The following is a 12,587-nucleotide window of genomic DNA, read 5'->3' on the forward strand; positions in this document are numbered from 1 at the left end:
TGGCAACTCCGCATGTCGTACGATGCGTCACACAAACGGCAGCCAGTTATGCGTCGTCCGCACGCGCGCGCCAAACGCGAGTACCACGGCCCAGCCCCCAGGGGGCTGGCGCAACGAACGCAAACCCGTGCACGAGATCCGCCCAGCGGGAGATATATGTCCCGCCGGAGCGAGGCTTATCAGGCTCACTGCACCTTTGAGTAACCAAAAGTCACCAAAGCTAGCTCATATTCCGACACGACTAGCTAAGCTGGTCGTGTCGGAATATGTGCCAGCTTTGGTGACCTTTGATTACTCATTCTGGTCGTAAGGCTGAAGAGCGCCGGTAACTGGACAACGGAGCCAGCCAGCAGCAGCCGCAGCAGCCGCCGCAGCCAGACAGCGGAGGCGCCGCCCAGCGGCAGCCGGACAGCGGAGGCACCGCCCAGCAGCAGCGGCCGGACAGCGGAGGAACACGGCAAGCGGCATCCAGGGCCGTAGACAGCGAAGGACCGAGCCGCACCACCGGCCCGGAGAGGAGCAGCGCGACGCTGAGGAGCCGTCACCAGGAGGCGCGGGCAGCTAGGACGACAACCGGTACTGGACACTCCACAGTCGCCATCACCAGTGAAGTGGAGACTGGTGCCACTGGAGATATCGCCGCGACGCCTGAGGTTAACCCAACCACCGAGGAGCCTCGTCAGCCTCTGGGACAGCCAGTAATGTCGTCTCACCTCGCCGTGCTACCTCTCCGCTCCAGCTGTCATCTCGCCGCTACCAGCGACACCGCCAGCTACCATTTCGCCGTCGCCAGCTACACCGCCGAGGATCAACGCAGGTACGCAGACGGCTCGCAGCGATTGAGAGACGCCGCCACGACTGGCAGAGCACCATCGCCGCACACGCCACCTGGGACACCACCGGCCTGGCGCGACGCCAACAACAACGAGCCGTGGAGACCGGTTAAGCGGACGCGCAGCTTACCGGTAATAGAGTACCAGGGGCAGGTGACAGCGTAGGTCCCCGACCACAAACGGCTCTTTTCAGGGCCACATAAACCACTACCAAACGGCCCTTTTCAGGGCCACACACAAGTGTACATGAAGTGTAAATATATTGTACATAATATCATATCCACTCTAATCACTACCGAACCTTTCCACCAATAGACCGTAAAAAGCGTGCGTAGAATTGCAAGCGACGACAGTGAGGCCGAAGGCGACGGCCGTTGTCGCTATAAACAATCTTGCCACATATATTAACCAAACTCCTTTCTATCACATTTGGCTCCCCGGCAACACGGAAGCCAGCCCCACCACTTATACCCCCACCAAGCAGACACCTACCGGCATCGAGTCGACGTCTTCGGGGCGAGAGCGAGCGAGACAGCGAGAGACAGCGCCCGTCCTTCTCGCTCTACAAGCGAGTATTAGAGCGAAAAGGACGGCCGCTCTCTCTCGCTGTTTCGCTTCCTCTAGTATCGTAGTCGCTTGTTATAAGCGACCGAAAACCGAAAATGTACTTTCTCGACCGCTCGGTGTATTCCTGTACAGGGTATTCCGACCTTTTTTGCTAATCACTTTTGTGTTGATAGAGCGGATTAAACTGAGTTGAAAAGTCCTCTACCATTTTGCAATTTTCGCAATAGTTAACAAGATATTAATTACTAAAAATTGCAAAATATTGGTCTTGAATAATTTTTTACTCAAATATTACCAACTTTACAGAAAAACTCCAAGAGACAAAAATTATTTATTTTCTTCTCATAAAATTTTGAGAATTTTTTTAAAATTTTTTATCAACTTTTTAGTACTGCATTTTCTTATTTTTATCAACATGAGAAAATACGGTATCAAAAAATTCTGAAAAAATTCTTAAAATTTTATGAGAAGAAAATAAATAATTTTTGTCTCTTGGAGTTTTTTTTGTAAAGTTGGTAGTATTTGAGTAAAAAATTATTCAAGACCAATATTTTGCAATTTTTAGTAATTAATATCTTGTTAACTAAAAAGCGAAAATTGCCAAATGGTAGAGGACTTTTCGACTCAGTTTAATCCGCTCTATCAACACAAAAGTGATTGGCAAAGAAGATCGGGATATCCTATACAGGAATACGCCGAGCGGCCGAGAAAGTACATTTTCGGTTTTCGGTCGCTTATAACAAGCGACTACGATATTAGTGGAAGCGAGACAGCGAGAGAGAGCGGCCGTCCTTTTCGCTCTAATACTCGCTTGTAAAGCGAGAAGGACGGCGCTGTCTCTCGCTGTCTCGCTCGCTCTCGCGGCGAAGACGGCCGACTCGATGCCGGTAGGTGTCTGCTTGGTGGGGGTACAAGTGGTGGGGCTGGTTTCCGTGTTGCTGGGGAGTCAAATGTGCATCATTGCTTTCTATATTATTATCTACCAAAAAAAAAACTAACCAAAAAACTCACCTGTTGTACTAATAGCTTGCACCTCCAATCCATTAAACACAATTAAGAATACAAATTATGTAAAATTTGTCGATTGAACGTGTGTCTTCGTTCGTGTCTCAGTAACTTTTAAAATCATCAACTAATGTGTAGGTCAGAATAACATTGAGTTACGATAAAATAAATACAAAACTAAAGTCAGTTTAACAAACATACGAATAATCTTAATACCTAAAATATATAACAACCAACTAAAAAACATGCTGCTAATTATTAAACTGATCCAGAATTGATGTGTACTCATGGTGAAAAAATTCCGTGTCCGTTTGTAAATTAAGCGCATTCGTTCGTAATTTTATGTGTATCATTTCAGATACTAGTCTCCTACCAAGATATCTCTCTCTATCTGCCACTTTGACATTCTTCCAATCTATCGCATGATTATGTTGCACCCATTGTTCAACTACGACAAATCTATTGCCATTATTCTTGCGTAATTGGCTTTTATATTCGTTAATTCTTGTGCTCAATTTCCTTTTAGTCTGCTCAACATAAGTTGCATTACAATCCTTGCACGGTACTTTATATATTATACAACATTTTTACTACTCATTAATGGAAGAATATATTTCTACTCTAATCATGCTCCCAAACTTATTTAGGCCGAAAAAGGCTAAGTTTAAATCTGAGATTTTTACTATATTAATAAATTTTTCCGAAACATTAGAAATATACGGAATAGTGAACCAGTGTTTTTTTATCTTCCGAGTTATATTCACCCCTCTTGTCTTGTCAACTCGGTTAATAAATAGTTTTTTCAATCTTTCATTTATTGTGTCAAAAATAAATTTTAACGGGTAATCATTATTCAAAAAAATTTTAATAATAAACGAGAGATTTTTAAAATGATATCTTGGATTTGAAAGAAGTATCGCTCAATCTACAGTATTCATTATGACGCCTTTCTTCTAAAAAGACGGGCTCTCAGACAAAAAAATAATAAACCTGCCTGAAAATATAGGCTTCCTGTACCAGTCAAACTCTAAAACGTTAGCCTCGGTGGTCTAATGGCTTAGGACGCTGATACGGTTTACAAGAGATCCGGGTTCAAGTCCCGGCCGAGGTTATTTTTCGCAATAAATTTATTAACAGCTTTAATATATTAACATCTTTATAACATATGATGCTTGATGGTAGCATCAAATTATAATATTAAATTGCTTGTCAATTTAATTCGCGATTACTAGAGTAGTTTTAATTGCGTTTATTTAGTCCGGAAAAACAATTCGGCGCGCAGTTTGTGTGTGTGTGTGTGAAAAAGACTACAGTATGGTATATGTGCAAGTAATAGGCATTTAAATTTCTAGTATTGATTGTGTTTCTCACATATATAGTCTAAAAATAAAAATATTGTCTAAAACATTATTATTATTAATAATTGTCCCATTTTGCAAATTTAATTTATTACCCCCAATTTCTACAGTAAATTTGAGTCTATCGTGGAACGTATTAAAAACTTCTAATATTTCATTAATCTTATGGTGAGATACAGCCATAGCTATGTCGTCTACATATCTAAAATAAAGTGGTAATTCCAACTCTAAAATTTGTAATTTCTTTCCAGATCCTGTAACACTATGTCTGGTATTATAGGAGATAATGGAGAACCCATTGATGTACCGAAACTTTGTCTATATATTTTATTGTTAAAAGTAAAATACGTTGGTTCTAAAATAAATTCTATTGCTAATATAAATTCTTCTTTAGGTATGGAACAATTCTCTTTGATATGATCCCACCTGTCGTTAAAACACTCCAAAGCCATATTAATCGGAATGCTCGTGAACAGTGACACGACATCCAATGATATTAGTGTCATGCCCTGCTCAAGAACTACCCCTTCCAATTTTTTCACTATCTGAAAACTATTTTCAATGTGACTAAATGGCTTTGGAATGCTCTTATAGATAATGTCATGTATAAAAGCTGAAAACGAATGTAATGTGCTATCGATAGTTGAAACTATGGTTCTTAAAGAATGTTCTGGTTTGTGTATTTTCGGTACTACAGTAAACTTTATTATAAATTTCCTTAGTTATATAATTCTTAGTTTTCCATCTTGCAAGTATGTCTAGTGTCCTATCTGTCAATTTCCTTGTTGGATCTTTATCTATTGTGACGTATGTATTTTTATCACTAAGAATTTCATTCATTTGTTCATAGTAATCTTCCTTATCCATGGCAACTGTACTATTTCCCTTGTCTACTTTATTGAAAATTATTCCCAGGTTATTTCTTATGAAAGTTTTTGTGGTTTTAACTACCATAATTTATGTATCTTTAAAGTATTACTTTTATACGTGTTAGCTTGAGATTGTATATTACGTATTATAGGAATACAACAATTTCTAATGTCCGATTGTTAACTAATTCCCATCTGTCTAATATTGTTTTCAACACTTTTGATAAATTCAGTCATGTCAACTTTTTCGTCAATATCTTTTCCTGATAAATTAACAAACCTTTGGTTTATTTAGTGATGACTTAATTTCGTCTCGAATATAGTTCGACGGTAGGATTTTAGTTACTACAGTTTCAAACTGTTCATCGATGTTCTTATTATGGTCTGGAACGAATGTTTTACCATTTCCTCAGAACTAACAATCGTGTTATTCCTTATAGTTGTATTATTATTTTTAATGTAGCAGAAATAATTTATGGGCTTTGTTAATTTTGTTTGATAAATTTTTTTTTATGTAACCACTTAATTTTATTTTTAATTCTGTTAAATTGTTTGTTTGCCCAAAAGGATAAAGAATATTCTTGTCTTTTAATAAACTGATTAAAAATATATATTGGAATGTTACGAGCTAATTTCTTTGCAAGATGGACAGCTTGACACTTGGCATTCTGTATAATTCCCTAAACGCATAATTTAATTCAATTCTCAATAATTTCTTAACATATGAGGGTCGTCTGAAAAGTTTTGATCCTCATCATGAAGATGACGTTACTCGTCAAAGCCATTCTGGTATTATAATCGTGATACTTACGAAAGATATCTGTGACAATTGTGGCCATTTTGGATGTTCAATTCTTGTTTGACAATCATTTATGTCGTCATTTTGTAAAAATGGAAAAAATTGAATATCGTGCTATAATTAAATTCTTGCATTTGAAAGGCAATACATTTACGCAAATTAAAACCGAATTGGACACTGTTTACGGGGACTCTCCCCATCATTTGCCACCGTGAAAAGATGGGTAGCTGAATTTAAACGTGATAGTACCAGATTAGCTGATGATGAGCGTTCGGGACGGCCAACAACTGCGACCACAACCGATAACATCGAAGAAATTCATCAAATGATAATGGATAACCGTCGAATTAAGATTAGGGACATAGCAGAGGCTGTTGGCACATCAAAAGAACGTGTTTGTCGTTATATATTAACTGAAGAATTAGGCATACGTAAGTTAACCGCGCGTTGGGTGCCGCGCTTGCTCACTCTGGATCAAAAACGCATTCGAATGAACATTTCTAAGGCACTGTTGGAGCGGTTTAAGCGAAACGAGCCGGATTTTTTGCGTCGATTAATAACGGTTGATGAAACTTGGGTCCTCCACTTCACTCCTGAAACGAAAGAACAATCAAAACAGTGGACTACGAAAGGTAAACCTGCTCCGAAGAAAGCGAAGACGGTTTTATCGGCGGGAAAGGTGATGGCGACTGTTTTTTGAGACAGTCATGGAATCGTGTTGATCGTCTATCTTGAAAAAGGTAAAACAATAACGGGGACGTACTACGCATCATTGCTTGACAAGCTGAAGGCAGAAATTGAGAACCGACCGCATTTGAAAAAGAAGAAAGTGCTGTTCCATCAATATAACACACCGTCTCACACTTCGGCGGTCGCTATGGCAAAAATTCACGAATTGCGGTTCGAATTAATTGACCATCGACCGTAGTCACCAGATCTGGCCCACAGCGAGTTTTTTCTGTTTCCTAGGCTCAAAGTTTGGTTCGGAGGACAGAAATTTTCATCGAACGAGGAGGTCATCGCATCCGTAGACGCTTATTTTGCAAAGCAAGATGCTCAGTGTTATTTGAATGGATTAAAGGGGTGGGAGCATCGCTGGAAAAAATTTATCGACTTAAAAAGAGACTATGTGGAAAAATAAAATTGAATTTGACCGAAAAATAACTTGTCTCTGTGTTAGGCTCAAAACTTTTCAGACGATCCTCGTACAATTTAACTGAGAGAATCGTTTTTCGAACCTATAATGAGCTACACATTAGTTGATGATTTTAAACGTTACTGAGACACGGACGAAGACACATGTCTAATCGACAAATTTTACATAATTAGTATTCTTAATTGTGTTTAATGGAATGAAGGTGCAAGCTATTAGTACAAGTGGTGAGTTTTCTGTTTAGTTTTTTTTGGTATAGAATAATATAGAGTAGAGTTTGTTTAATATATAATGGGATTTGATATTCAGATCTTTTACAAATCTTGCTAGAGTCGGTCGCAGAAACAAATGAGGAATTGCTATGAGTTGACTAATTGCATCTGCATTCTAGACTATTATATTGAAATGTTGGATTATATTAAATGGAAGTAATACCATGAAGATGGCTGAGAAATAAAGCAGTCGAAACGTCGGTAATATATGTATTGTTATAGAATAAGGATGAATTGTATCGTACAACTATAACAACTGTGTACTATCTCTTTGTTGCCTATTTATTTTGTAATATTGTTTTTAATATTGAGAGCTCGCTTAATTTATATTTTAAGATAAAAATTCTAATACCAAAATATCGAGGTTTTGAATTATAAATATTTCTAATTAGCGAATTATATTGCATAAATTTCACATGACAAGTGTGGTATTGGAAAATGTCGACTGTAGAGTAACTGTCCCTATTAATGTGCCTTTTAACCAATTTACTTATTACTGAATTAATTATTAAATTTTGTAGCTTTAACTTTATCTGCTTACAATCAATATCGGTTTTTCAACAATTTCTTTTTCTTATAATATTTATTTAATCTAAAGATGTTAATACTTTATAATGTTTTTGACAAAAATAAAAAACATGTTTTTGTCTTTATTAGTGTCTTCTAAACGGCGATGGCCTTATTAATATGCTTCAATTTGTGTGCCTATACACATTTGACTCATTTTAACATATAATAATTAAAACAGGTAATAAATTTAAGCTAATTCTTTATGTTAACCTTTTAACGGCGGGAAAATGTAAGTTAAAATCGACCTTTTATTAGACGTAAAATTTATAAATAAATTCAATTAATTTCTTATGTGGAGTCCCCAACCTGACTGCTGGTCGATATATCGGCCCCGTCCGCAAGGTAAAGTCCAATGTAAAAAAATTTGGCGCGAAGGTTTGAGAGTATTTTCCTACGTAATTTGATGCGCTAAATACGAGAAAAATCGTGAAAAAAATCCTGGTGGCATCCTTGACCTTGAAAATCGCCATTTCAATAGCGATTTTCAAGGTCAAAGATGCTCCCAGGAATTTTTACACTATTTTTCCCATATTCAACGCATAAAATTTTCCCTGAAAAAACATCAAATATTATGTGTCTCCGGGTTGGTCGATATATCGACCACTGCCGCCCTTAAAAGGTTAATATTACATAAATCAATTTAGAAAAAACATATAACATACCGTACAGGCAATAGGAGTCAACGCTGGTTATCAATTGCGCTAATTGATTACTAGCGTTGACTCCTATTGCCTGTACTGTGTGTATGTTATATGTTTTTTCTAAATTGTTTTAATTTAAGGTGTCTATAAAAACTTATTAGTTTTTTGTAAATTTGTAATTACATAAATCATTATTTCGATTATATTTATTTCAATGTACACTTATAACACAACGTTCTTAGCTCCAATACAGGGCACATTAATAGAGACAAGCTTAAAATCTAGCGGTATTATATACTGGATTCACATAAATTCCTCATATCTTACGAAAAATACTTAAAATAATACTTTAATACTCAAGAAATCAAATATTATTTTCGGTATCGTATGCATTAATAATTTAACTTAACCCTAGGCTGTCACACCTATTTTTTCGAACGAGGCTGTTCACTGGGTTACCGTGAACCAACACAATTTTTGAGGAGCTGCAGTTTAAAAACTAAGTGTCCAAAAATTCTTAAAAAAAATTCTGAGATGATGTTAAAACATAGAAAAATATAGCCCAATTATAAAAAATTAATATTTTAATTAATTTCATTGAAAAAAAAATTGTTTAAACAAATTTTGTTTTCAAAAATTGCATATTACTTAAAAAATCATAACTTTTTTAATTTTTACTATTTTAAGCTAAAAATTTAAGATTATATTCTCGACATATATTACTTTAGTAAAAAAATTAGTCTATCAATGAACCTTTTAAAAAAGGTATTTATTTTGCATACTGAAGGTGAGCATTTTTTACTTGATAAATCAATGAATTTTCAAAGAAAAAAATTAATTCTTTATGTAAATAAATTCCAAAAACAATTTTTTGTCACAAAATATAAAATGTGATGTGATACAAGTTTATTTAATCAGATCCCGCACAATCGTTACATAAATACACGCGATGATTGTTACACATTGAGCGTAAGCAAGAAGAGCATAGCATAAATATTTTGTGATCTTTCTTGCTATCACACAATCTACAGCGAGCTCTTTTTTCCATTCGTCGTCTAATTTCAGCTAAGGAATGATCTTGCTTATTTTGCAATATGCTCGCTATTCTTTTTCTTATATCAATCCGAAGGTACAGTTGCTGGTATCGAGCTCGCAAATGTGGCTCAGTAAGATAATGAATGAGGCTTTTCAGGCACTGCTTAATCGGAATTTTAGTTTTGTTAGCGTTATCAGTCAACTGTTTACAAGTGTATAAAATTCTCGAATTTACTTGTGCCTGGTCTACCATTCCAAAGAAAAACCGCATAGGCCATCTTTGCGTCTGCCTTGTTACTGTGTATATGTGGCATAACTGATATATGATGATAACGCATCCGTTCTACCTTTGGTCTTATTATAATGCAGGATCATTTTTGGTTTTTGCTTCTCACCAACAGACGTTGTTTTTATGGTAAATGATATTACCAAAACAATTTTACATTTTTTTGGACTGAAGCATACTAGAGACAATTCACGTGTATGACAAAATTTGCTACTAGGAAAATCTTTTGCCGCGACTTTCATCTCTGCTGGTATTCCTTGCTTATTTTTTCTTATTGTACCAGTAATTATCATGTCGCATGACTCATGAAGCTTTTTTTTGTATTAGTGGCACATACGTGAACCAATTATTACAAGTTACAATTCTGTTCGTTCCGAGAATGGGGGCAGTTCTCCCTCTCACCATCTCACACACACTTTTTCTCATCACGGCACGAGGATACACGCATATTGTTCACTTTTCTTACCCGAAACCGTCTCTACTGTTCGTGTACTCTATCTGAAACCATTTTTTCCCCTTAGAGTCGTACACGGTCTCCCTCAACCGCGCGACTCAACTATGCGTTGATTTTGCGTCGATATTTCATCATCTTCATCGTCTGACTCAGAAGTCTCGCTCTTAGTACTTACAGATGCCACAGACATATTGTCCTCATTTTCTGATAGGTCGTCAGCAATATTGTTTTCTGCCTAGTCACTTTGAAAAGAACGTTTGCGAATCTGTTTGTGCGTAGATTATACGCCATCATGTTCCTGGCAAACTACTTTAAAATTATCTTACTTGCTTATTTGTCACACCTGGATCACAGTGACCCAATGTCAATTTTCGGCGGCTGCCAAACAAACACTAATGCTTCTCTCTTGTGGACAAACACCTGTACTTGTAGTATAGACTTGAAATTAATTTTACATAGAGCTACAAGGCCCATTTTCAAGCGTGTTGAAAAGATATCGTATATTTTAGTCATCAGTCCAGGTCACAGGTGACCCGGTGTGACAGTCTATGGTTAACAAGTAAAATAATTTTTCTTATTTATTCGTGCTAGTTTTCTTTGACTTATCGAAATACAAAAGCACACTAATAAAGACAGCATAGTAATTGGGACAGTTACTCTATCTGAACGCGCAAAATTTAGACGATATAATTCGCTAATTTTTTTATACAAGGTGTTCCCGGGTTAAACCGCCAAACTTAAAATATAAATCCAGGATCTCAAAACAAACAAAAATTTTCCTGTGGACGTATGCTCGCAAACGCTTCGTTCAAGAGATATTTACTTCTGAAGTTACAGAATTGTAGGAATGAATAATGTCGAAAGAATGTCAAAATAAGGTCTATTTTCTTTATTGCTTTACAATAATCAAAATTTAATTATTAAATGTTTTGTTCAAAATGACGACTTCCAACCCGAAAACAAGCATCTATTCGATGAGAGAACGAGTGACTGACTGACATTATGAGTCTGTAATTTCTTCGCACGTTTATACGATTCTTCGTTTTAATGAATGAAGGTTGTTAACACGCATTGTATACACTTTTTGCTTCGGAGTACCACATACAAAAAATCCATTGGTGTTAAATCCGATGAACGCGGAGGCCAAGCCACAGATCCATCTTCCGGGAAAATGAATGTTAAGCTACTGTTGTGGACCTTCGCCATAGTGAGCGGGACAACCATCCAATTGAAACAGGAATTCATTCTCCTATTCAAAGCAATGTTTTCCAAAAGGTAAAATGTTTTCCATAAAATTCATTGTTTAAAAATGCGAGAAATCCATTCGCATTCAATCGAGCTGGTAGAAAATAGGGTCCAATTAAAATGTTGCCCATTATTCCTAACCATACATTACATTGGAAACCGTGTTGGAAATGTTGTTCATGGATTGCTCGAGGATTTTCATGTGACCAAACATGACTATTTCTTTGATTGAGAATACCTTGCCTGGTAAATATGGCCTCAACTGTCCACAAAATGTTTTGTGAAAATTGTGAGTTGTTATCTGTTTGATTTAAAAACCAATCGCGAAATGCTCTTCTGCATGACATATCAGCCGGTAATAATGCTGGACACGTTGAAAGTGGTATGGATGACTTCAATCGGCTGAAAGTGTCTTCCGTGTAATAGTGGGTGAAATTCCAGGTGGAGTTCCGAATGGGTGAACCCTTCAATTTTATTGTCGATTGGTACTCTACTGTATTTTGATGTGCTGATCACAAATATGATCATGAAAATTACCGACAAAGTCATTTTCGCGGTCATTTGCTGCGCAATCTGGCTAAGTGTCACTATTTCAGCATACTTGTCGTGCTGAAAGATGGATAGTACGTACAATTTCTTTACGACTTTTTACGCGAAACAACTCCCACCCTATCTCCCTCCTGCTTAGGGGCGCACGATTTCTATGCGAAGCAACTTTCACCCCACCTCCCTCCCCCTGCTTAGGGGCGTACGACTTTCACGCGAAGTGACTCCCACCTCACCTTCCCCCCAGTTTAGGGGCGTATGACTTCCACGCGAAGCGACTCCCATCTCCCTCCCTATTTATGGGCGCACGACTTTTCACGTGAAACGTGCAAGAAATGTAAAACAAATTATTTTTTAAATACGTGACTTTGAAAATGACATTGTCGGCAATTTTCATTATCGTATTCGTAATCAGAGTATCAAAATACAGTAGTACTCGTATGTCAATCGATCAAAAAAAGGGATATTCACCTTTTCGGAACTCTATTCTTCTTCTTTCATTTTGAAGTGATGCAAGAACTCCATCAGTCCAGGGAACCATATTAAAAGACCCAGTTTCCTTCAGTTGAAATGTTAAAGAAAATACTAATTTATCCGGCAATCTTCTGTTCGGAAATCGCGCGGCGTTTTCACGACGAGCATTTCCATCATAAAACCCATATAAATATACTATATCGGCATGTTCACTATTAGAATATGTACGAGACATGATTATAAGTTTATTCTACAAAAGCATTCAACGAACTAATACCTACGAACTACAAGCTACAACGAGCTTTGCGAACAAAAGTCTATCGATGACTTTCAAGCTTCAAAATAAAAACAGGAGATATTTCAATTATTTCTTCCTACAGTTCTGTATAATTTCAGAAGTAAATATCTCTTGAACGAAGCGTTTGTGGGCATACGTCCAGAGGAAAAATTTTGTTTGTTTTGAGATCCTGAATTCATATT

Source organism: Trachymyrmex cornetzi, unplaced genomic scaffold, assembly GCF_001594075.2.
Source record: "Trachymyrmex cornetzi isolate Tcor2-1 unplaced genomic scaffold, Tcor1.1 scaffold1285, whole genome shotgun sequence".
Lineage (NCBI taxonomy): Eukaryota > Metazoa > Arthropoda > Insecta > Hymenoptera > Formicidae > Trachymyrmex > Trachymyrmex cornetzi.